Source organism: Castor canadensis, chromosome 1 (assembly GCF_047511655.1).
Source record: "Castor canadensis chromosome 1, mCasCan1.hap1v2, whole genome shotgun sequence".
NCBI lineage: Eukaryota > Metazoa > Chordata > Mammalia > Rodentia > Castoridae > Castor > Castor canadensis.
In genome coordinates this window covers 200258345-200284576 of record NC_133386.1, presented here as the reverse complement: position 1 = coordinate 200284576, position 26232 = coordinate 200258345, and the positions used below count along the sequence as shown (strand labels likewise).

The following is a 26232-nucleotide window of genomic DNA, read 5'->3' as shown; positions in this document are numbered from 1 at the left end:
GACCAGCTTAGAGGAGTTTCAAAAATAGCAGGTGGGAAGGAAAGTCTTTTTAAGCTATAAGAGTGCTCTGGCTAGGGCACTCCCCCGTGTCACCCAAAAACTAGAGATGGAACTTCCTGACCTGCCCTGAGCTCCAAAGGCTGCTGAGTCTTGGACCCCTCCAGCCATGTGTGCAGCAAACAGGCAATCAGATCTCTCACACTTAATTCATAGTTCTGTGGCCCAAGAGTGGAGGTCACCCCTCACTTCCAGTGGTCAGTACTGCCTCAGGCAATATACTTGGGCAGCAATGGTGACCAATAATCCCTCCTGCATTGAGCCTGGAAACTCATTTCCCCCAATTCTTAGCTTCCCCCTCTTCTATCCCAAAGTAGTTCAGTATGAGTGCCCCTCTACCCCCTTTGTTCTAAACAGCAGTGGGCTTCTTTCTTCAATGAGTTTAGAAAAAAATCCCTGCTTCCCCTGTGACAGACACAGAAAGTGCAGTCTCTAACTTGGGCTTAACTGCCTTTGTCAAGCATCTGGTTAAACTAGTTAAACAGTCTACCCTCAGGGAAGGAGAAAAAAAAAGAATTAAAGGGACAGAAATCTCAAAGGTCAACAGGTTAAACAGATTCTGTAGTCTGCCCTCAGGGAAGAGGAAAAAAAAGTTAAAAGGATAGAGACATCATGGTCTTCATTTTTGTCCCTTACCACAGCAAAAGTCTTCAGATGCTCCCTCCTTTTTCCTAAAAAAATGTAGACCCCTCACAAGATATATACAGGGACAAAACTCTACCTCATCAGTAGTCCCCATCCATGCCTCAGTCTTGGTTACTTTGATAGAGTTATTTTTAAACTACAAGCCGTCAGCTAGTAGAGGAAAACGAGGTACCTGGGTCACAAGCCAAATGGGCAAGTCAAAATAAATAGATAATAGATTGGTCAGGGGCATTCTGGAGGGTGGAGAGGGTACCTGTAACCAGAATACCTAAATGTCTTCCACAACCTTAGCCACAGGTGACAATGGCAGGACAGCAGGAGAGTGAGGGACACCCTCACCCATGTAGAGTTTCTCCTCACCTAGGGATGCCTAGTAAATGGACAAACTGTAAGGAAATGTGGGCCCCAAAATGACCACGTGGAGAGGAGTAATCTGGCCAAGAGATTCTTTATTGCTGGGTGGGAGAGGGAGAGAGCAGAGAGAGCCAAGAGAGAGAGGGAGAGAAGGGCAGGGGCTTAAATACCCCTCAGTGAGACTCAGCATGATCTGATTGGTTAGGATCTTATGGTTCATGCTGATTGGAGGTTGGGGCAGAAGGAGGATTCAAGCTAGACTTGAGGCAGGACTGTGACCCTGGGAAACAGGACCGTGATCCTGGAAAACAGGAGCTTAAGGGTGCAGTAAGAACTGAAACCTATCGGCGCCATTATTGCCAACAGAAACCTCTGTTAAGGTGATCAACTTTCCCTTGTTTTCCTTTTTAGGTGGGAAATCAAGCATCAAGGATCCATGAGGATCCCCCTTTGTCTGCTTACTAAAACACTGGACAGACCTTGATCCAGAAATTCTTCAACGAAAGTGACTCAAGTTTTACTCCACCAAGGCCTGGCCACTGTATCCTCTAGGAGATGAGGAAAGATGGCCAGAAGGTGGGAACATTAAGTATAATACCATTCTTCAATTAGACATGTTCTGTAAAAAGGAGGGAAAGTGGACTGAAGTCCATATATTCAACTTTTCTTTTTCCTAAGAGACCACCCAGGATAGCTGAGCAAATTCAGGCTAGATATCCAGACCATAGTGATGCTTTCCAAAAAGTCCCCAAACTCCCTTGAGGAACCAGAACTATAAAAACCATCTGATGCTCCATCAGCTCCCCCTCTTCCCCCTTACCCAGCTACCTCACACACCCAACATCATCCCATAGGACTCTACCCTCTCCAATTAATTCTTGGAGGGGATAGGGCTCATGTTCCTTTTAGAGTAAGTGAACTTGATGAAATAAAAAATGACTTAAAAAATTATACAGAAAACCCAAATCAGTATATCCAGGCAATCAGAGAAGTCAGCCAAAACGTTGAACTGAGCTAGATAGATGTAATGCTATTACTGTCTCAGACCCTTACTTCTCTGGAGAAACAGTGGGTACTAGATCAGGCAGCCAAAGCTGGAGATGATTATCACTTAGACAAATGTGGCCCTACAGGCCTGTCTCAGACTGGGCCCTCATAGGAGGAGAACGGGGAGGGAGAAGAAAGACAAAGACACTGGATACCTAAAAGGGAATCCTGAGTTCCAATTCCATTCCTAGGCAGTGCCTAGGTATGACCCTAAGTGGGACCCTGAAAATGACAAGAATGAATGGACCTGTAACCACTTCATCCACTGCATTCCTGTGGGTCTAAGAAGAGCCACGATGAAATCTTTTAATTAATCCCAAGTTACAGCTATACAGCAAACACCCTTAGAAACCCCAGTAGCTTTCCTACAGAGACTTAAGGATGCTTTACAAAAGCATACCAACATTGTGCAAGAATCACAGGAGGAGGAAATCATCCTAAAAGATAAATTTCTAACACAATCAGCCCCAGATATCCATAAAAAGCTTCAGAAAGTGGTGGCTGATGGGAGCAGAAATCTAGACCAATTGGTCCATATAGCCACATCTTTATACTATAATAGGGACTTAGAAAAAGAAAGGAAGGACCTGCAGAAGGAAAAGAGAAAGAATAAATGGCAGGGACTCTGATTTCAGTGCTCATAGAGGCTTCACTGGGGCAAAGTCTAAACCCAAGGACATGCTTTCAATGTGGACAGGCAGGCCATTTTCGAGGGGAGTGCCCCTGGAGGAAGCTACCCCCAGGACCCTGTCCTATTTGTTGGGGAAAACATTGGAAGGCACACTGTCATCAGTTCCTAGGGGAGCTGAGGCCAGAGCTTCCCACCCAATGATGGGTTCCAGGGCCTTCCATCCAGTCTCTTGTAACTACCACAAACTTAGAGGCACCCTGGGTGATACTTACTCTTGAAAATCACATCTGTTTTTGTGCCAGTACCATGCTGTTTTTATTGCTACTGCTTTGTAATATAGTTTGAGGTCAGGTATTGTGATACCTCCTGCACTGTTCTTTTGACTGAGTATTGCCTTGGCTATTCGTGGCTTCCTGTGTTTCCATATAAATTTCACAGTAGATTTTTTGATGTCTTTAATGAATGTCATTGGAATTTTGATGGGAATTGCATTAAACATGTAGATTACTTTAGGGAGTATTGACATTTTTACTATGTTGATTCTACCAATCCATGAGCATGGGAGATCTCTCCACTTTCTATAGTCTTCTTCAATCTCTTTCTTCAGAAGTGTATAGTTTTCCTTGTAGAGGTCTTTCACATCTTTGTTAGGTTTACACCTACGTATTTGATTTTTTTTGAGGCTATTGTAAATGGAATTATTTTCATGTATTCTTTTTCAGTTTGCTCATTATTAGTGTATAGAAATGCTAATGATTTTTCTATGTTGATTTTATATCCTGCTACCTTGCTATAGCTATTGATGATGTCTAGAAGCTTCTGAGTAGAGTTTTTTGGGTCTTTAAGGTATAGGATCATGTCGTCTGCAAATAGGGATATTTTGACAGTTTCTTTACCTATTTGTATTCCTTTTATTCCTTCTTCTTACCTAACTCCTCTGGCTAGGAATTCCAGTACTATGTTGAATAGGAGTGGAGATAGTGGGCATCCTTGTCTGGTTCCTGATTTTAGAGGGAATGGTTTCAGTTTTTCTCCATTAAGTATAATGCTGGCTGTAGGTTTGTCATATATAGCTTTTATAAGGTTGAGGTACTTTCCTTCTATTCCTAGTTTTCTTAGAGCATTTATCATGAAATGATGTTGGATCTTATCAAAGGCTTTTTCTGTATCTATTGAGATGATCAAGTGGTTTTTGTTTTGGCTTCTGTTAATGTGGTTTATTACATTTATTGATTTTCGTATGTTGAACCACGCCTGCATCCCTGGGATGAAGCCTACTTGGTCTTGGTGAATAATCTTTTTGATGTGTTGTTGAATTCGGTTTGCCATTATTTTGTTGAGGATTTTTGCATCAGTGTTCATTAAAGAGATTGGCCTATAGTTCTCCTTTTTGGAGGTGTCTTTGCCTGGTTTTGGGATCAGTGTAATACTGGCTTCATAAAATGTATTAGGCAGTTTTCCTTCCCTTTCTATTTCATGGAACAGTTTAAGGAGGGTTGGCATCAGTTCTTCCTTAAAGGTCTGATAGAATTCAGCAGAGAATCCATCAGGTCCTGGACTTTTCTTTTTGGGAGACTCTTGATTGCTGCTTCAATTTCATTTTGTGTTATAGGTCTATTCAGGTGATTAATGTCCTCTTGGTTCAGTTTTGGATGATCATATATATCTAGAAATCTGTCCATTTCTTTAAGATTTTCAAATTTATTTGAATATAGGTTCTCAAAGTAGTCTCTGATGATTTCCTGGACTTCCATGGTGTTTGTTGTTATCTCCCCTTTTGCATTCCTGATTCTACTAATTTGTGTTTTTTCTCTCCTCATTTTAGTCAGGTTTGCCAGGGGTCTATCAATCTTGTTTATTTTTTCAAAGAACCAACTTTTTGTTTCATTAATTCTTTGTATGGTTTTTTTGGTTTCTATTTCGTTGATTTCAGCTCTTATTTTTATTATTTCTCTCCTTCTATTTGTTTTGGGATTTGCTTGTTCTTGTTTTTCTAGGAGTTTGAGATGTATCATTAGGTCATTGATTTGGGATCTTTCAGTCTTTTTAATATATACACTCATGGCTATAAACTTTCCTCTCAGGACTGCCTTAGCTGTGTCCCATAGGTTCCGGTAGGTTGTGTTTTCATTTTCATTGACTTCCAGGAACTTTTTAATTTCCTCTTTTATTTCATTGATGATCCATTTTTCATTAAGTAATGAGTTATTTATTTTCTAGCTGTTTGCATGGTTTTTGTCTTTACTTTTGTTGTTGAGTTCTATTTTTACTGCATTGTGATCAGATAGTAGGCACTGTATCATTTCTATTTTCTTATATTTGCTGAGACTTGCTTTGTCCCCTAGGATATGATCTATTTTGGAGAAGATTCCATGGGCTGCTGAGAAGAATGTATATTGTGTAGAGGTTGGATGAAATGTTCTGTAGACATCAATAGGTCCATTTGCCAACTTCCGATTTTCAAAGGTTCAGACAGTTGCTTTGTGCATTATTTCCAGTTATCAAGATACACCGACCAAAAGATGTATTATGTTTACTCTCTTTTCCCCAGAATTGAAACCTTCCCATTTTAAGGGGAAATCCATACCAACATGCTGAATTAGTAATATGTATTTGTTTGGTGGTGTATAGATGAGTATCATGTAGTTTAACTTTTTTCTAGAGGTAAAATATTTCCATGATTACTATTTTAGAAAGAAAAAATGAATGAATGGGAGGATTAGGATAAGAACAGAAAGCAGAGTAATTCATAGAATCTGGTATCAAAAGAAAAAGTACAATGAAGTTGGGAAATTTGGGTAGTCATAGAAGCCAAGTCTGTATAGGGAAAGCACAATCATTCTCAGACAATTGAGAAAGTTTGAGGAGGGTGTCTTCATGGAAATTTGGGTCAGTTGTGATGTTAGAATTTATGCTCCAGGGAAGAACCTTGGCAAGATTAGACCTGCAAGCATGATTAGGGGTGGAGACTAATGAATGCCTGTGGGATGTGAATCCAGGTTTGTGGCTTGAGGTCTTCACAAGTTAAGTGAGAAGCTATTGTTGGGGGCAGGCACATGACCAGTTTTGCAAAATCTCAACGTAAAAGAAACCCACTCAGTTAACATGAAGACCATCTTCTTGAGTAGTTTCTTTTCTCTAGGAACAGGAAAACTGCATATGTCAAAATAATCCTTCTATGTTCTTATTTTCTTGGGTTGAAGATACAATAATTTCCAATGACAGAAATTTTAAGGAGCCAGATGCCTTTCCCGTGTTTTGGAAAGGCAATCTCATTAAATGGTTCTTGTGAGTCCAGCTCCCTTGATTCCCAAGGCCAGTGGTCTCCCATGTTGGTTCTCCCACAAACATAGAATGAAGTGACATTTAGTGTCTGGGCTACAGACTCAGCCAGTGAGAGGAACAAGTTTTTAGCTTTGGCTGAGATGGAAAATTCACTCCTCATCTCCTCATAAAAGGAGTGAAAAACTTGGTATGAGGAACTCTCATGGGTAACAGTTACTAATTTGAGGTGCATCAGATTCCCAGTGTCAAGGCTGTTTTCATCTATCCTTATGCTAATTACTTGTCCCCATGACCAATCAGATGGTTTAAGTACAGTGAAATTTACAGGGTTACAGGTGCCATGGGTGCAGTCAGAGGCAGCTTTCCCCTTGTGAAGGAAGGCTGTGTATTTAGCCCTCTGCCGTGTGGCCCATGAAACACAACCCCAATAAGGACAGTAATAGGAACCCACATCATCACATGGCCAAAAGTTGTCTCCCCAGCACATACACTTATCATTTGACATATAGGCTCTTTCCTAAGCTAGGCCCCTAAAGCCACAGCCTCTACCTCCACACCCACCTTTGTCTATGGACTCACATGCATCAAAAAGCATTGACACTGGTTTATCAGGACTAAACACCTGGGTATGGCTGATGAGGTTCCCAGGGTTGTGGATGTTCCTAATGTCTCACCATTATTCCCAAGGGTGGTAAGTGGGACTGAAGCAGTTATGATAATTACCATGGGAGCACACAGATAGGTGGTGTGATTGTGAGTGGATGACCCAATGACAGAGCCTGCACAGGAATAGTAAGTATGGAAAAGTAAAGTCTTAGTTACATCACTTCCTGTCCAAGTAGTATGCATACAGAGTTCACATGATGAGGACTCTGGGCCAAGAAGGGAAAACAGATCAATAACAATAAACAGTAATTATGCATACTACCCAAAAGAGATACAAGAGAGCTAATAAAAACCTTTAACCGTGAGTCCAATCAGCAGGGGCAGTTTCTGCCTAGCCTATGGTGAGGATTAGGATGAGAACTACAGCAACAGATAGACAAGGGGTGACAATGTGAGATAACTGGTGTAGAAAACAGCCCATTTCTCCTGTTGGAGAGTCGACCCTTCAAGCTTCTGCCTTGAGTAGACTAGTCACCTTCTGGAGGTGACAAGAGCAGGACTGTCGTTCCACCATTCTTGGTCCCCTTTTGTTTCTGGGTAAACAGAGTCCTGTCAAGGGAGGACACTCAGGTTCTAGAGGGTGACCTTACATGGTGAAGTCAATCAGGGATGAATTCACACTTGTGAGAAGCTCTCTTGCCTCAACTGTGGTGCATCCGAGGAGCAATCACAGGCAGTAGTAGAAAAGATAACAACAAAAAGGTCCCTGCAATGGGGTTTTAATGGTTGGACATATTATTCTTTTACCCAGGCAATGTCTTTTGTGAGGTTCTTTTTTTTTAGCTAAGTAGAATTACCATGGCAACAATATACTACCAGTATATATGTCCAAGTAGACTCATTGTTTAAAAAAAAATAAAACCACCATCTTTAAGTATCAAAGGACATGTTTAGAGCCAGTAAAAATAGTTATTTTGTCTCTATTTAAGTAGAAGACCCTGTTTAAAAATATGAGTTTGTGTATGAAAGGGCTTTAATGCCAGATATTCAAACATGCATAAGAACCATTTCCTCAATCCTCTTGGCCTTGGATATTTTTGAGAGGTCTGGAACCAATGACTCCACTTGAACTTTGATGACATTCCCCCCTTGTCTCCAAACTGCTTGTCTCTCAGCAGTCTCTTCTGAAGATCTGTCTCCCATTCAATTACTAACCAGGCCCAACCCTGCTTTGCTTCCAAGACCAGATGAGATTGGGCATGTTCAGGGTGATATGGCCTTAGACTGAAGATCTTTCTTGATAGGTCATTTTTTATTCTCATCATGAGGATTTGCTCTTTCCTGTATTTTGTTTGGTTGGTTGGTTTTTGTCCCACATGGAGGGGGGAGTGGAATAATGAGCAGATCAGGAGGGAGTCATTACCAACTAGACACTTTGGCCCAATTGAAGTAACAAAGAGGCTTAGAAGGAGTGACTCTTAGGCAGCGGGCTTCTAGACAAGGACAATACAAAACAAAATCTAACAAATGCAGATGTCTAAAAACTAAACCTGGTTGACATATAAGTAGTTATTGGAGTCATTTTTTATGGACTTGATTCTAAATGCTGCAGAAAGATCAGAACTGTAATAACAAAAAATTAATAGTCTTTGTTAAATTTCTGATGTTAGCAACTAACAGAATAATAGATCAGTACCACTAACTTTTTTTTACTATGTTCATCTAAATTTTGTGTTTTAGAAGGCTTGCTACACTTGAAAAACATAAATGTATTTAGTATACAGGAACCAGCAACAGCAGCACAGCTCTATAGAGGTTCTATATACATATTAGTTTAGTTATTGCACCTGAAGTAAATCCTTAGATTTTTTTCATTTTGGGGGGAAGGAGAACAGTCAGTGACCCCAAATAGCCCATTCACAGACACAATTAGGGTACCAACTGCATTAGACTCACCCAAGACAACAGTAATTTAACCATGAGGTCATCTAGAAAATTTTACATAAACCAACTCTTAAATGAACATGATTCAGTTACCTTAGCAGTCAAAACCCTGACAAAAATCACCAGAGAATGCAGGTAAATATTTATGGGGACTAAGTGTGGAGTTAGGAAACATAGTGGCCAAGAATCATGGCTCAGATGTTGATAAGGGATCACATCCCAGATTGTTGACATTAACACCTGGCTCATGACATACAGCAGGATCCCACCAACCTGTAGTCAATGGAGCCCTCCCTAAAATAACAGGCCCAATCTGGCCATTCAAGGAGAAAAACTCCCTCCACATACCACGTGGAAGAAGTAGGACTAACATCTCCACTCTGTTGAGTCCAATAAAAACTGGAGGTCTTGACTTCCATCCAGTGTAGTGCTCCTTTTTGAGGTTTTTTTCTTCATCTTATCTGGAGGGTGCACTTTGGCTTTTTTTGTTTGTTTGTTTGTTTTGTTTTGTTTTTTACTTTGCTTTACCTAAGTAAATCTGTTTCAAACCTCATATCAGTGCAGCTGTACTCTCTGCACTCAGCTCAGCTGCCTCTTGTCTTTCTGTGTTTTAATAAACTCTTGTTGTCTTGACAAATTTGTGGATTAACCTGTAGCACCAAAAATTCTTGGCAGTTATCTTGACAAAACAAAAACCATTTTTAAGACAATTTTTTGTAAATGTTACCAAGAACATATAATATTTTAAAGATAGCCTTATTGTTATGAGTTTAGAGATTTAAGTTTTAGTTTAACATCAGTACATTAAATTTTGACCTTACAAAACCTTTAATGTAACTGGATTTTAGTTAACTCAATCACTAACATAAGCATCTATAAACTCCATCCTTTTATGACACCTTACTCTGTATCTTCGTGACAACTTATTTTGTATCTTCTGGGGGAGCTTGTTTTTATCTTTTTTTTATTTAAAATCATCTTTAACCTTTTTTAAAAAAACCATATACTTAATACTATATCAATGGGAACTAGGCATGACCCCAGAGTGGGAATAATGAAGTTTGCACAGCCTCTCCATACAGGAGTTTGCATAGCCTCCCCATGTAGAAATCTGCAAAGCCTCTCCATGTAGACGTTTGCACAACCTCTTCTTCCATAATTTCCCCAGTACCTGGTGTCTTGACCTTTGTTCTCACATCTCCTTGAAGAATACAACCTGCTGTGTCTGCATACCAGCCCCCTGATGCAAAACTAGATAAAGTACCAAAACTGTTAGGAGACTCCCTAATGCCACATTAATCAATACCTTAGACAAGGTGTCCTGTATTCCTTGATGATTCCAGAACTGATGTGCTGTAATTAAGCTTCATTAGCCTTAGGAAAATTAGCCCACAAAACCTCATTCCTTTCACACTGCATCAATAATTGTTAAAGCTTGATTTTTACCTGAGTCTTTTCCCTGTAGTGATCTAATAAAATAAACACTCTGGCTTAGGTAGGCACTCACGTTTCACATCAGGAATGCACAGCCCTCCCGATACCAGCATTCTGTTTTATGTTGTATGTCTTATGTTTGTATGTGTTTTATTTCTCATTCCCCATCGCTCTTAGTCAGGCTCATGCAGCATACCCATGCAGGCCAGGGCATGGTATATATATATATATATATATATATATTTGTAACTTGTTAAAAATAACTCATAAACTCTTTTAACTTACAACCTTATATTTGTATGAAGAAAAAAAGAAAGACAACATCCTTGAAATTATTTTTTGTATAAAAACAATTTATAGAAAGCCCATTTGTTAATAGGCCCATGTATTATAAGATAGAATTAAATCTCAGATTTCATTTACAACAGAATAAAACAGGCTAAGGTCATTTTTAACTATCCAAATTTTAAGATTCCTGCTGCAAGTTGTGACTCCCCTTTTCTTTCTCTTCTGATCTGAGCCAATGTTAACACCTGAATGTATGCATCCTAGTGATACCTGATTGAAATAAGTTTGAAAACCTGTTTTCTTGAAAGTAGTGGTAGAACAGAGCAATAATTTTTTACATTGATTCCATAATAAGAACAGTTCTCAAGATGTTTACATATTTATGTGTAAAAAGTCTAAGCAGTTTATGACAGAAATCTTTAAAACAAATACCCTGGCTTTTTGTTACCTTATGTATCATATTAACCTTATAGTGGCAGTCTAAGAACCATTTTGAAGATGCTTGCACATACACACACAAAAATGTTTTATAAATTAAGTATGCCAGAAAAAGTGTCAACTTAAGCATGGATAAGATGAGCTGGAATTCCAGGAGCAAATTAAATTTTGCCAAATCTTTAAACAAATTCACACACACACACACACACACACACACACACACACACACAAAATTAGAGTACATTTTAAAAACAAGAGAAAACTTTTAAATTACACCCATCCAGTGGAATGGTGGATGATGCATCTGTTCTCTTGTGAGACTCCCTCTTTGGAACTGAATTTTTGGTTATCCATCCCTTAACCTCAGTGGTGGCTATTTCCAGGGTAAAGTTCAAACCCCCAACCCCCAACTCTCAGAGGTGTCTTACACACTTTTGCCCCACTCCGTTAACCTGAGAGACCTAGTTTCACTCCAAATAGGGTTATTAGGGGGTCTCTGGGAGGTGATCAGTCTCCCTTTCTGCCTCCTGAGGCAGGACTGTATTTGAACCCAGGTTCTTACCAGTCTGATGAGCAGTGCTCCTCTCCCCTCACTGGTTTCTGTGTCTCCCCGGGTTCCATTGTGCATCTGAGGCCCTTACCCCAACTCACCAGGAGAACAAATACCCTTCCAGATCAAGCTGAGCATTGGCACCTGATGGGATCTCCTCCTGGTGGTCCTGGGGACACACCCTGATGACAAGGGAGGTGATAACTCAATGTCTCCACAATCCTGGATGAGCCCCCAAAAAATGTTGTAGGAAGTTGCCAGCTGAGATACGGGACACTGAGACAGTTTAGCAGGAAGAAATGTTTTATTGTGCCAGCTATGTTATAACTACTATCTTTTTTATGACCAAGTATTAACATTTGTTAGACTTCTATATTTCCCCTCAATAATTGTTTAACAATGTATTTTGTGCATTTTCTATAAACCAACATTTATTATAGTTCATTCCTTAAAAGAGCTCATACTACAGGGATGATAGTGAAAGTTTTTGTATAAATTTTGCAAATAGTTTTCTCATTAATTGTTGGCTTTCAATAGTATGCCATTTTATTTCACAAATACATGTACTTTTAAAGTCACACAATAAAGGAAAATTTTGCACAGGATGGAAAAATTACCTATATCATGATCCAGAAATAATTATTAATTTTATAGTACATATTTTCTAATTAACTTCAAATTGTTTTAAAAAATTTAAATGTGCAGAAAGTAGCTGTCTTTCCATGTTTGATCACTTAAGTTATGTTTTTTGTATGAAACCCTTCACACTCTGCATGTGCACCAGTTTTCTGTAATAAATTTATTGTTTCCTCTTCTTTAAAAAATTCTTTTCTTAATTAATCACAATTTATTCTGATGTTCTTTAAAGCAATACATTACTCCCAAAAAGATATTTAAATATTTTTTAAATTAGACCTTACAGATTATTTCTAATATCACCTATTTCCTATCAGATACTTTTCTAATTTTTTTTTTAAAACTGTTTACTTGTGCTGGTTTGTCTAGAAATTATTTGTTTTCTGAGATCCACAGAACATCTTCAATGAGTATGCTGCAGAAAGTCCTGCACAAGCTAATCAGGTTTGGATTTGGTTTGATTTCATTTCCAGAGTGTTCATGTATAGAAAGCTTGGTCCTCAGTATGGTGGTGTGGGAGTTGGTGGACTTCCAAGAAGTCTCCAAGGGAGAAGGTTGTTACTGGGTCCTTTCCACATTCTGGTTTCATGTCTTGTGATCTAATCTCCTGCTCCCATACATGTGCTGTCATAGCGATACCATCAACCATCAGGCCTTCACCAGAGCTCAACTGGTGCTGGCATTGTGTCCTTAAATGTCCATAGCTGTGAGCTGTGTAGGCAGGTGGATATCCTGTGGTACAGGCACAACCAGTGGTCCCATTCCTAATTCATCTCAAAGACTCATCTTTGTTTCCCCATCAAAAACAATATCTTTTAAAACCAGAAGTTAAGGAGGGACTAATTCCCATTAATCAAAGACTTAAAGAGACAGGGACTGTTAATAGATTGCTCCAGTCCATATAATACTCCTATTCTCGGTGTCAGGAAGGGACCTAATAAATGAAGGCTAGTCTGATCAGTGAAGCAGTAGTGCCTCTCCACCCTGTAGTTCCAAATCCTTATATGCTCTTAGCCCAAATACCTCCAGATACTACTTACTACTCTATCCTGAACTTAAATGATGCCTTCTTTTCCATTCCCTTACATCCTAAAAGTCAACCTATTTTTCCTTTGAAAAATAGGAAAGTCTGGACAGGTCACCTGGACTGTCCTACCCCAGGGATTCAGAGACAGTCCCTATCTCTTTGGGTTGGCTCTAACCCAAGATGTGGCAGGGTGGCAATATCCACAAGCTACTCTGCTATAATATGTAGATGACTTCCTGCTCTGTGGACCAACTGAGGCTGTCATTTCATGAGCCACTGAATCCTTACTAAACTTCCTAGCAGATAGAGGATATAAAAAGCCTAATTGTGTCAGTCTAGGGTTACATATTTAGGTCTTGTCCTGGAGAAAGAAATGAGTGCTCTAGGAGAAGATAGAATCCATCCAATTCTGATTTTTCCTCTACCTAAAACTCTAAAACAATTGAGGGCCTTTTGTGGGGGGAGGGGGAGAGGATACTGTAGAATTTGGATCCTGGGATATGCAGACCTAGCCAGGCCCTTATATCAAATCCTTAATAAAGGACAGAAGGATTCCCAGTCCTTTATTATATGGGATGACAAGTCAGAAAATGATTCCACCAGTTAAAAGAAGGCCCTTATGACAGTTTCAGCCCTGGGTCTCCCAGTACAGGACAAATTTCAATTATATGCCTGTGAAAAGGGAGGATTGGCCTTGGGAGTGGCTACTCAGCTCCAGGGCATCACTCCCCAGCCAGCAGTCTACTTAAGTAAATAATTAGATCAGACAGCCAAAGGATGGCCAGGCTGTCTTAGAACAGTTGCTACAGTTAGTCTTCTAGTGTCTGAAGCTCAGAAACCCCCTAATGGTTTACACCCACACTTAGGGAGAATTTTAAACTCAGACTGAGAACTTTGGCTATCTGACAGCTGTCTACTTAAATACCAGGCCCAACTTCTAGGGGGGGACAGAAATAACATCAATGATCTGTCAGAACCTAAACCCCGCATCCCTTCTACCATAGGCAGAGGGAAATCCAGAATGCTGATGTGAGGAGGTACTTATGGAAAATTATGCTTCCTGACCTGACTTAACTGATCAGCCCTTAAAAAGCCCAGGTCTATATCTATATTATAAAGGAACTGACAGCAGTTCCTTTGTCAAGAATGGTGTCAGACACTCAGGGTTTGCAGTTGTAACAGAATTTGGCACCTTCAAATCAGGTCCTCTTCCTCCTAATTTAAGTGTCCAATTAGCAGAATTAGTGGCCCTCACAGAAACCCTAAAACTGTCAAAAGAACAGAGAGTCAACATCTATACAGATTCTAAGTATGCCTTCCTGATCCTTCATGCTCATGCAGCCATCTGTAAGGAAAGGAGTATGCTAACTACAACAGGAAAAACTTCCCATAGCGATAAAAGGGAAGTTATTCTAATAGTTTTAGGAATAACAGCATTAATTGCATCCTTAGCTGGAATCAACTATGGGGTGATTGCCAATCATGTAACTGTAAAAACCTAATCAAAGTAGTAGAGGGCACCTCAAACCAGGTAGGCCTTGCCATTAAGGACACATAGAGGTCTTTGTCATCCCTTGACTGTATGGTCATGGACCACCACCTGGCCCTAGGTTTTCTTTTGGCTAAACAAAGAGGGGTATGTACCATTGCCAATACTTCCTGTTGCACATATATAAACACTTCAGGCATTGTAGAGGAACGTGCAGACTAAATTCTCCAACAGGCTAAGTGGCTCTGGGAGCAGTCTCTTGAAACTCAGGTTTCTACAGAGGTATAGGACCAAATAAAATCCTGGTGCCCCTCCAGGACTTGGTTCCTACACTTTCTGGGGCCTATAGTTGCTATTATCCTCTTACTTGTGTTTGGGCCTTGCATTTTAAACTTACTTGTCAAGTTTATTTCCTCTTGCCTAGAATCCATCAAGTTACAAATGTCTCAATGGAGATATCGCAATCCCCTCTAACTCCCCTCTCTTGGTCAGCCCTGATGTTGCAGGCCTCTTCATCACCCCCTGTCAGCAGGAAGCAGTCACTGAATAGAATTCTTTGACCTTATTCCTAACAGCAGTTAGGGCAATCATTGAGAGGGGAGAATTGAAGGACGGACTGCAGGAGGTCCCAAAAGGTGATAATTGGTCAAGGAGACACTTCTCCTTCCCAGAAAACTTCTGTTTGCACCTGAGAGACATCTCCACCCTCAGCCAATACAAAAAGGCTATAAAAACCCAATCTCCAACTTGACCCATGGGACCACTGGTTTCCTGGTCCCTCTGCATGTTCCCATGCAGCCTTTCTCTTCTCTTCTTTACACATAAAATCTTTCTGATCTCTGCTGCTGCCTGTGCTTTCATTCTCAAAGTGGACTCAAGAACACCTTGAACACCTTAAATTCCTGTATGTGTCATCTATTCATCAAGGCCATGTAAGTAAGAGTTTAGATAACAAAGTAAAGACTATGTACAGAAGAGCCGAAGAGAGGAAAGCACAGGAGAGACATAAAAGAGTAATTAGATATCTGAAAAATATGGAAAATAAAAAAGACAACATAGAAACAGCTTATATTGCTGTCTCTTCTCCCCCTGGAGGGAGGGGAAGACTACCTGAAATTAACCCAAGCAGCTGTTGTGACAGACTGGCCAAAGTAGCTCTGGGACAGTATTTACACTACTGCAAATTCAGTGTGGGGATATCATCAGAAAATTATTCTCTCCTTTCTGGCAGGCCAGCAGTCAAACAGGACAAGCCCCCATTTCCCATACCTAAAGAGCTGTGGCAATGCACCATCTTAAGAAGGCCTGTAGACTGAATCTGAAGACACCAGGCTGCAGAAAGTCCTTGAACTGTCAGGGATCTGAGAAGTTAAAGGGTACAGGGGTAGGGAATTGAAATCCTACCCAACTGCCTAAGGGAATTCTCCAAAGCAATGCACTCAGCTTTCCCTGGCACAGAACTCAGATCTGAAACTCCTTGCAGGTAGGCCAGCTTGGAGACTGAGAAACTTGGGAGACATGGAAAAATTACAAATTTTTGGGTCTCCACCTACATTTTCCTTGTAGAAACCTACCACCTGAGGATCCCTGGGAGGAAGCCCCAAAATTTGGCAATTGCACAAACCTGCCACAATAGCCCCATTGAAAAAGGTCAATTTAAAAACATAACACCCAGCCCCTATGCCAGTTACAGCAACTGTTAGGAGCAAATAACAATAAGCTACAAACTTCTAACTGAACAAAGCAGAGACTCAGTGATCCAGGTATCCAAATCACAGTGTTTGCTTGGAATTCCACACCAGAGGCTGACTTAGAGAGGGGGAGGTTGGTATTGGGCCCAAGTGGAAAAAACAATAAAGGATACAGAGGTCAAGCTACCTCCTCACAGAAGGTGTGGCCCTGCCAAGTCACAGATCTCTGCATTAAAGCAGGAAGTCTCACCTCTCTACCTCAAAACAACTCAGAGGACAAAGGTGTCTAAGAGAATAGACTGTCTCAGTTACTTCTCACTGAGGCCTTGGCTAGAAGTTCAACCCTGCTTTAACTCTGTTCCCACAACAACCAGTGCAAGAAGGACCAATGAAAAAAACATGCTTCACTCCAACAAGAAATATAAGTAGTTTTTAAAAATCTATTTCTTTCTTTTCTGTTTATTTGTAGTAGATCTAATTTGTTTTGCTTTGGTTATTTATTTCCTTTTGTCCAATTTGCTCTTGTTTAACTGTTTAACTCCTTTTTCTTTCATTCTCTGTTTCCCAGTTATAAATATCTAGAGATCTCTCATACTACTATTTCCTACAACCACCTCCCATTCTTCCTGTTATGTGCCTGTGTCAAAGTGTTGCAGGCCAGTGTCGAGGGTCCTTCCCTTCACAAGCCAGAGGACTGGTTCTGAGGCAGCTGAATTATGAGCCAAAGCTGGTAGATAAAGTAGGATTTATTAGAGAGAAAGGAAAGGCTATAGCTAGAGCACTGCAGTGAAACCCAGAAGCCGGTAACTCCCTGCTCTGGTGAAGACTGGGGTTTTTTAAGGACACTTTAACTCTGGATTAGAGTATCAGTTAGGTGGATTTTTCCTACAGGCCATGTATTTGCATGGGGACCTTCTTAGATAAGCTGGTCTGTTTGCCCCTTATTGGGGGGGAAAACAACCTTAAGAGCATTTTGTTTATCTGCCCTGTGGCAGATACAAGGGACCTTGTATCTCTTCCTGGCAGATTTGTGAGACTCTGTATCTCTTCCTTAGGGTACAGGGATGCAGGTTTATAACTCCTTCTCAGGATGCAGGAATGTAGATTTATAACTCCTTCTCAGGGTGCAGGGTTCATGGAGCTCTCCATGGGGGATGGGCTACTTACTCATCTGCCTTACGTATCCAGACCCGACATTTCCATCATCTATGTCCCCTTCCTTCTCCACACCCAATCCCCACAATACTCAACTTTCAATTGTTTTGCCCTTCAACTATTCATAAGCTCCCAGATCATCCCTTTAGAAATCAGAATTTGCTCCCATACATCCTGACTGTAGAGACAGATTAGGGCTTCAGTTGTTCCTTATACTTCCAAATACTTGATTTATTGCTGAATTCTTAACCCTGCTACTGCACTAGGTTCTCTACTAACCCAAGGAAGTAATAGGAATATTAGACCAACAGATGCACAAAACACAAAAAGTCAACATCTGAATCCAGAGATAATGAATTGGCCAAAATTTTGGGAAAGAATTCAGAAAACTACTGTTAAAAATGATCAATGATCTTAAAGAGGACTCAAATAAATAGATAAGTGAAGTTAAAAATTCAATAAAAGACCTAGATAGGAAAGTCAGCACCATGAAAGAGAAACTCAGGAAGGAAATGGAAATTATAAAAATAATCAAGTAGAATTGTTACAAATGAAAACCTCAATAAATCCAATACAAACCACAATGGATATCAGCAAACACGATCAAAAAGAAGAAAGAATATCAGAGATGGAGGACAAAATGGAGGAGCTATTGCATGCAAACAATCATAAAGAAAAAAGAATACGCATGAGTACAACATACAAGAACTCTGGGACATGATCAGAAGACCAAACATAAGAATTCACGGTGTGGAAGAAGCTGAAATACAAACTAAAGGCATAAGAAACCTATTCAATGAAATCATAGCAGAAAATTTCCCAAATCTATGCAACAGTGTAGACACCTATATGTAGGAGACATTTTGAACTCTAAATAGACATAATCAGAAAAGAACAGCCCCATGATATATCATAATTGGAATGCAAAAGGTTTCAAAACAAACAAAGGATGCTTCAAGAGAAAAATACCAGCTCACAAACAAAGATAAACAATAAGAAATACCCCAGACCTCTCAGCATGAAGGCCCCCAAAACCAGGAAAACAAGAAGCAATATATTCAAGCTCTAAATGAAAATAACTGCCAACCAAGAGTGCTTTATCCAGCAATCTGTCCTTCAACCTCAAGGGAGAAATAAAGACCTTCCAAGACAAGGACAGGCTAATGCAGTTCATGTCCACCAAACCTGCCTTACACATGATACTTGACGAAATAATTCACATGGACAAGAATAAAAAATAAGCACAAACACAAGAGATCAGGAAAGAATAAAATTCACAGGAAAATGATGAATCTACAAGAGCTAGGAAAACAGTAAGCATGATGAACTCAATAAACCAGCAAAACCTAAAGTTGAACAAAGAGAAATGTAAAGAACAATCAACATGAGACCCAATCTGGAAAAAAAATATTAGAAACACAGGAATCAGGAAACAGCTCTCAATCATAACCCTAAATGTAAGTGGACTTTATTCTCCCATCAAAAGACACAGATTGTCAGATCAGATCAAAAAGCAACATTCAACAATCTGTTGTCTGAAAGAAACATGCCTCACAACCAAAGACACACACAAACTAAAAGTAACAGGTTGGAAAAAGACTTACCAAGCATAAGGAAACCAAAAGCAAGCTGGAGTGACTATTCTCATATCAGACAAAGCAGATTTAACATAAAACTCAGTCATAAGAATAAAAGTCACTACCTACTATTAAAACAAACAATCCACAGAAGATATAACAATTGTTAATATAAATGCACCAAACCTTTATAATTCATAGAAAATAGCAATCCTGAGCCAATAGAGCGATGCTGTAGGTCTCACAATATCTGACTTCAAACTGTACTGCAGAGTCACAATAATAAAAACAACATGGTGCTGCCACAAAAACTGGCAGAAAGACCAAAGGAATAGAATATAAGGCCCTCACAGAAATTTGTGCAACTGCAGACATGTTTTTGACAAAGGCACCAAAAATATGTGTTGGAGAAAAGATAGCCTCTTTAACAAATGGTGCTAATTCAGAATCTTTGAATACATGTTCTTGAAAGAGCTTGTTCTATTTTTGTCACAACCTTCTCTCTGGTTTTGATTAAGCATGAAGATTTCCCTCCCTTCAGCTTTTTAGAATACACTGAGAAGAATTAATGTTACTTCTTGTTTGGTAGAATTCAGTGATTTTCTTTTGGGGGAAACTTTTTTAAATTATTGATTCAGTCTAATTAATCATTATTAGTTTGTTCAGCTTTTCTTTGTCTTCAAGATTTAATTTTCGTAGGATGTATGTGTCCAGAAACTTATCCATTTCTTCTAGGTTTTTCAACTTGTTGGTATATAGTTGTTCATAACCATCCCTATTAATCCTTTGTATTCCATGGTATCAATCATGATGTCTCCTTTCTCCTCAGATTCTATTTATTTATGTGTTCTTTCTTTTGTTCCTTGGTTAGTCTAGATAAAAGTTTGTCAATTTATTTAACATAAGAACAAATTTTCATTGTGTTGATTTTTATAATTTTTGTCTTTATTTCATTTATTTCTTCTCTGGCCTAGGGCATTTCTTTCCTTTATTAATTTTGTGCTTGGTTTGTTATTTGTTTCCCAAGTCCTCAAGATGTAATTTAGCTGAAATATTTTTGCATTTTTCATGTAAGCAAGTTTACCAAGGACATCTCTGAAGACTTTTCTATATTACAAAAATTTAGTATATGTTTCCATTTTAACTTATTTCAAGAAAAAATTTTAACTTTTCTTTAATGTCTTCAAAGATCCTTTATTCAGTAGCATCTGGTGCAGTTTTCATGGATTTTTATATCTAAAGTTACTCTTGATAATTTTTTCTAGTTTAATTCCACTAGGGTCAAAGAAGAAATTTAATATTTTAACAATTTATTGTGACTTGTTTTTTCAGCCAATACATGGCCAATTCTGGAGATCTTAGCATGTGTTGTGTAAAGAATATGTATCCAGATGCTATTAGATGAAATGTCTGTAAATATCTGTTAAGTCTAGTTGATCTACAGTACAGTATAATTCTATTTTTTGATGTTTGCGTGGATGATCTGTCCATTGATAAAAAGTGAAGTGTTTAAGTATTGTGCTGTTATTATATTGAATTCCACCTCTTCCCTAGATCATATAATGTCCTTTTTAAAAAATAAAATTGGAGAAAACAAGATGGTGGATAGTAGATAGACCAAGGATCTCTGATTTCTCATATGTCTGAAGGAAAAATTCAGATTCATGACTGCAGGGATCAGGTAATGTGTCTTTTTCACCAAGCAAGATATCACCAATGCATAAGGGGCACATAATGTACAACAACAGACCTTTAAAATAGCTTTTCATAGCACATAGAAGCCACCATCCTTCCTATTCCTCTGCAATTCCTGACAATAGCACCATCCCACACAATTACTGAACCACAGCTTTATACACATTAGGGACTCTATAGCACTAACAGTTTATACCTCCTCTCCTCCCTACTCCACTTCCTATCTCCTCTTCTATAGCCACCATTTTAATTACCTAAGTGTCAATATCTATGCAAACAATGCTTATCTCCCCAATACCCACAGTTTATGTAAATAACTGGTGTGGCATTGAATCCTTAAATTTTTTATTGCTAATTTATACCTCCAGATCAATGAACAGAAACAATAAGACAAATTAACTAACAACTAAGTTAGTGACAGCATAGAAATTAAGTCACAAGAAAGATAGGAGGTAATTGAAACTCTCAAAAACACATGAGCAAAGCTCAAAATAGAAAAAGAAGGCAGGCGAATATGACCCCTCAAAAGGCTTACAATCACACAATAAAGGATTTGGTGGAAAGTGAAGGGGAGGAATCCCCAGTTGCTGATATTGGAAGAATGATGATAAGAATGTTTAGTGAGCTTAAAAAGGAACTTGAAGAGGACATTCAAAACTACTCAGTGAATCCCAAGAGAATGCAGATAAAAAACTTGAGAAGACACAGAAACAACTAAATGAAATCAAGGATGAATTTAACAAATTTCAAAACCAAAAAACCAAGAAAATTATTTTTTAAAAAGAGAGAGACAGAAATGAAATTTAAAAGGCAGTACAAGATGTGAAAGAAGAGCTTGGCAAAGATATGGAAAGTCTCAAAAAATAAAAGAATTGAAAAAAACCTGGAAACAAAAAGTTCTTTAAGTCAAATTTTAAAAAAATTTTGAAAGTCACTCCAGCAGACTGGGACAAATGGAAGACAGAATTTCAGGACTTGAAGACAAAACAGATATTAAAGAAAAATCCTTAGAAAAAAGACTGAAGAGCTGTGAAAGGACTATGCAATAACTCTGTGACACCATCAAAAGATCAATCTGAGAATCATGGGCATTGAAGAAGGAGAAGAGATCCAAGTCAAAAGTATAATATATTCAACAAAACATTAACAGAAAATTTCCCAAATCTCAGGAAAGAGATGCCCTTTCAGGTATAGGAAGCCTCCAGAACACCAAACATTCACGACCAAAGTAGAACCTCTCCATGGCATATTATAGATACAAAAAATAGCACAGTGAACAAGGAAAGAATATTGAAGTTGTAAGAGAGAAAAATGAAATAACATATAAAGATAAACCCATCAAAATAACATCATATTTCCCAGAAAAATCCTTAAACACAAAGGGGCATGGAGTAGGTATTTTGAGCACTGAAAGAAAATAATTTCAGTCCTAGAGTACTCCACCCAGCAAAGCTATCATTCAAAATGGAAGGAGGAATAAAAACCTTCCATGATAAACAGAAACTAAAACATTACAGGAACACTAAACCAGCACTTCAGAAAATCCTCAAAGAAATCCTACACACAAAAGATGAAAATAAACATAGCACAAAAGGAAGGAAATATCAAATCTCAACAGAAGAGAAGGAAAGTGATCAGAAAATAGCATAGAATTAATTGGATACACACAAACCCTTACAGAACACAAACAACAAAATGACAGGAATCGCCACAAACTTCCAGATATTAACACTGAATGTTGAGGCCCTCAATTCCCCCATTAACAGTCATCCATTCTAATATGGATTAAAAAGGAAGTCCTACTTCTGGGCACTGAATGAAAATAACTTCAACCCTAGGATACTGTACCCAGCAAAACTGTCAATTCAAAATAGATGGAGCAATACAAGTTTTCCATGATAAGCAGAAACTAAAACAAGATATGACCACAAAACCACCACTACAAAAGATTCTTCAAGGGATTCTGCACAGAAAGAGAAACCCAAAATAACCATGAAAAGGTAGGCAGTACCAAACCACAGGAGAAGAAAAGTTAAGAAAGTAGAGAGTAACATACATTTAGCCACACACAATGAAACCCCGAAACAACTAAGAAAATTAAATGACATGAATCACCACATATGTATCAATACTAACACTTAATGTTAATGGACTTTATTCCACCATCAAAAGGCATCATATGACAAACTGGATGAAAAAAAGAAGATCCAACAATCTGTTGTTTGCAGGAGACCCATCTCATCAATAGAAATAAGCACAGGTTTAGAATGAAAGGCTGGAAGAAGATTTACCAAACCAACGGCCCCTGAAAACAGGCAGGAGTAGCAACACTTATCTCAGACAAAGTAGACTTCAAACCTACATTGATCAAATGAGATAAAGAAGGACATTCCATACTAATAAAAGGAGAAATAGACCAAAAGGAAATAACAATTATCAACCTATGTGCACCCAATGTCAATGCACCAATTTCATCAAACATACCCTGAAGGACCTAAAAGCATATATCAACTCCAATTCAGTGGTCATGGGAGACTTTAAAACCCCACTATCATCAATAGATAGGTCATCCAAACAAAAAATCAGAAAGACATTCTAGATCTAAAATATACAATAGTTCAAAAGAACCTAGTTGATGTCTACAGAACATTTCATCCAACTTCTACACAATATACATTTTTCTCAGCAGCCCATGGAACCTTCTCCAAAATAGATCATATCCTATGGCACAAAGTGAGCCTCAGCAAATATAACAAAATGGAAATTATACCATGCATTCTATCTGATCATAGTGCAATAAAACTAGAACTCAACAACAAAAATAAAGACAAAAAACATGCAAACAGCTGGAAACTGATTAACTCATTGCTTAATGAAAAATGGGTCATTGATGAAATAAAAGAAGAAATTAAAAGGTTCCTGGAAGTCAATGAAAATGAAAACACAACCTACCAGAACCTATGGGACACAGCAAAGGCAGTCATGAGAGGAAAGTTTATAGCCATGAGTGCATATATTAAAAAGACTGAAAGATTTCAAACCAATGACTGAATGATACATCTCAAACTCCTAGAGAAACAAGAACAAGCAAATCCCAAAACAAATAGGAGAGAAATAATAAAAATATGAGCAGAAATCAATGAAATAGACACCAAAAAAACATACAAAGAATTAATGAAGCAAAAAATTGGTTCCTTGAAAAAAGTAAACAAAATCGATAGACCTCTGGCAAATAAAATGAGGAGAGAAAAAACCCAAATCAGTAAAATCAGGAATGCAAAAGGGGAGATAACAACAAACACCATGGAAGTCCAGGAAATCATCAGAGACTACTTTAAGAATCTGTATTCAAAAATTTGAAAATCTTGAAGAAATTGACAGATTTCTAGATACTTATGATCATCCAAAACTGAACCAAGAGGACATTAATCACCTGAATAGATCTATAACACAAAATGAAATTGAAGCAGCAATCAAGAGTCTCCCCAAAAAGAAAAGCCCAGGACCTGATGGATTCTCTGCTGAATTCTATCAAACCTTTAAAGAAGAACTGATACCAACCCACCTTAAACTGTTCCACGAAATAGAAAGGGAAGGAAAACTGCCTAACACATTTTATGAAGCCAGTATTACACTTATCCCAAAACCAGGAAAAGACACCTCCAAAAAGGAGAACTATAGGCCAATCTCCTTAATGAACATTGATGCAAAAATCCTCAACAAAATAATGGCAAGCCAAATTCAACAACACATCAAAAAGACTATTCACCACCACCAAGTAGGCTTCATCCCAGGAATGCAGGGGTAGTTCAACATGCGAAAATCAATAAGCGTAATAAACCACATTAACAGAAGCAAAGACAAAAACCACTTGATCATCTCCATAGATGCAGAAAAAGCCTTTGATAAGATCCAACATCATTTCATGATAAAAGCTCTAAGAAAACTCGGAATAGAAGGAAAGTACCTCAACATTATAAAAGCTATATATGACAAACCTACAGCCAGCATTATACTTAGCAGAGAAAAACTGAAACCATTCCCTCTAAAATCAGGAACTAGACAAGGATGCTCACTACCTCCACTCCTATTCAACATAGTACTGGAATTCCTAGCCAGAGCAATTAGGCAAGAAGGAATAAAAGGAATACAAATAGGTAAAGAAACTGTCAAAATATCCCTATTTGCAGACAACATAATCCTATACCTTAAAGACCCAAAAACTCTACTCAGAAGCTCCTAGACACCATCAATAGCTATAGCAAGGTAGCAGGATATAAAATCAACATAGAAAAATCATTAGCATTTCTATACACTAATAATGAACAAACTGAGAAAGAATATATGAAAACAATTCCATTTACAATAGCCTCAAAAAAAATCAAATACCTAGGTGTAAACCTAACAAAAGATGTGAACAACCTCTACAAGGAAAACTATAAACTCCTGAAGAAAGGAATTGAGGAAGACTATAAAAAGTGGAGAGATCTCCCATCCTCATGGACTGGTAGAATCAGCATAGTAAAAATGTCTATACTCCCAAAAGTAATCCACATGTTTAATGCAATTCCCATCAAAATCCCAATGACATCATCAAAGAAATTAAGAATCAACTAGCTAAATTTATCTGGAAACACAAGAGGCCACGAATAGCCAAGGCAATACTCAGTAAAAAGAACAATGCTGGAGGTATCACAAAACCCAACTTCAAAATATATTACAAACCAATAGCAATGAAAACAGCATGGTACTGGCACAAAAACAGACGTGAAGACCAGTGGAACACAATAGAGGACCCGGTTATGTAGCCACACAACTCTAACCAACTTATTTTGACAAAGGCACTAAAAATATATGATGGAGAAAAGACAGCCTCTTCCAAAAAACTCTGGGAAAACTGGTTACCAGTCTGCAAAAAACTGAAACTAGATCCATGTTTATCACCCTATACCAATATTAACTCAAAGTGGATCAAGGACCTTATCAGACTCCAAACTCTAAAGTTGGTAAAGGAAAGAGTAAGAAATACTTTGGAACTAATAGATATAGGCATGGACTTTCTCAATGGAACCCCAGCAGCTCAGCAACTAAGAGATAGCATAGATAAATGGGACGTCATAAAACTAAAAAGCTTCTGCTCAACAAAAGAAATGGTCTCTAAACTGAAGAGATCACCCACAGAGTGGGAGAAAATATTTGCCAGCTACACATCAGACAAAGGACTGATAACCAGAATATATAGGGAACTTCTAAATTCTCCCAAAATTAATGAACCAATAAAGAAATGGGCAAGTGAACTAAACAGAACTTTCTCAAAAGAAGAAATTCAAATGGCCAAAAAAACACATGGATAAATGCTCACCATCTCTAGCCATAAAGGAAATGCAAGTTAAAACCACACTAAGATTCCACCTCACCCCTGTTAGAATAGCCATCATTAGAGACACCACCAACAACAGTTGTTGGTGAGGATGTGGGGGAAAGGAACCCTTTTACACAGCTGGTCAGAATGCAAACTAGTACAACACTCTGGAAAAAAATTTGGAGACTTCTTAAAAATCTAAACATAGATCTACCATATGATCCAGCAATACCACTTTTGTGGATATGCCCAAAAGAATGTGACACAGGTTACTCCAGAGGCGCTTGCACACCCATGTTTATTGCAACACTATTCACAATA

General features: G+C 38.5%; 1 protein-coding gene across 1 annotated transcript in view; it reads left to right on the top strand.

The window, feature by feature from the left end:
* LOC141413900 (solute carrier family 22 member 10-like) overlaps positions 1 to 26232 on the top strand; it is a 102063-nt gene that overhangs the window by 13173 nt on the left and 62658 nt on the right. The gene's annotated exons all lie outside the window — the stretch shown is intronic.